The sequence below is a fragment of the Penaeus monodon genome, chromosome 20 (assembly GCF_015228065.2).
Source record: "Penaeus monodon isolate SGIC_2016 chromosome 20, NSTDA_Pmon_1, whole genome shotgun sequence".
Classification (NCBI taxonomy): Eukaryota; Metazoa; Arthropoda; class Malacostraca; order Decapoda; family Penaeidae; genus Penaeus; species Penaeus monodon.
Genome location: NC_051405.1, coordinates 39,402,055 through 39,403,209, shown reverse-complemented (window position 1 = coordinate 39,403,209; position 1,155 = coordinate 39,402,055).

Below are 1,155 nucleotides of genomic sequence, written 5' to 3'. Positions count from 1 at the left end.
GGAGTATAGTACCAGGAGAACTGAACTGCCAAATACCCACAGGACTGTAAAGGTAAAGTCGTCAGAAACAGGTGGTGAGAGTAGGAATTTTGCTTCTCGCGGTGAGAATTTTTCTTTTTGCTGTTATTGCAAGAAAAACGGTCATGTCATGAATGACTGTTTTAAATTGGCAAATAAGCGTTCTGACAATAACAAACGTATTTTTCACGTCAATGTTAATAATAATAAAGAGGTTGCATCTAAATATCATGGTGATAAACTTGATCTTGGCCTTTCCCCCTTCTCCATGACAGAATCTGCAAATGTGACTCCTTCATTTAAACCCTTTTGTTCTACAGGACTTATTAGTGGTGATGAATCTTGCACGTCTTCTTCCCCAGTCACTATACTACGGGACTCGGCTGCAGATATATCATTGGTGCTCAAAGAGGCTGTTCGTAACCCTGATTGTTACACTGGAGAGATGCTAATTATCAATGGGCTGATAGGGTCCAAGAGCATACCCATTTGGGAAGTTTACCTTAAATCTGATTTAATATCCGGTTATGTACGGTTAGGTGTTGTCGATAGGATACCAAGTGATGGCATTTCACTTCTTATGGGCAATAATCTTCTTGGTGATAAGGTGTGGCCTTGCCCTGTGGTTTCACCTTGTCCCACGAAAGAGAACAACACTGTAGATTTAGAGAGAGAGTATCCCGACCTCTTCCCTGCGTGTGCTGTCATCCGCAGTGCAAGTCGTAGGACCTCCCCTCCTACCAAAGCGCTTACTCCCGGTACTACATTGCCAGAGGAGAGCCCTTGTGATGTAATTACTGAGGAATTTAGTCTGGCAGATTTCTTCGATTCACCTGCTTAAGTTTAAGTAAGTCTACATCTGATAATTCTGATGAATTTCAAAGGCATTCCAATTACTAAATAAAAGCTCATTGAAGAACAACGTAAAGATCCTGAGTTGAAAGTATTATATAATGGGCTTACTGACATAAGTGAACTTGAAAATTCCAATACTTGCTACTATCTCCAGTCGGGCGCTCTCATGCGTAAATATAAGCCCTATAATATATCTGCAAACGATACAAGTAAGACGGTACATCAGATTATAATTCCCAAGTCCCTTCGTACTGATGTTTTGAATGTTGCACATGACATTAG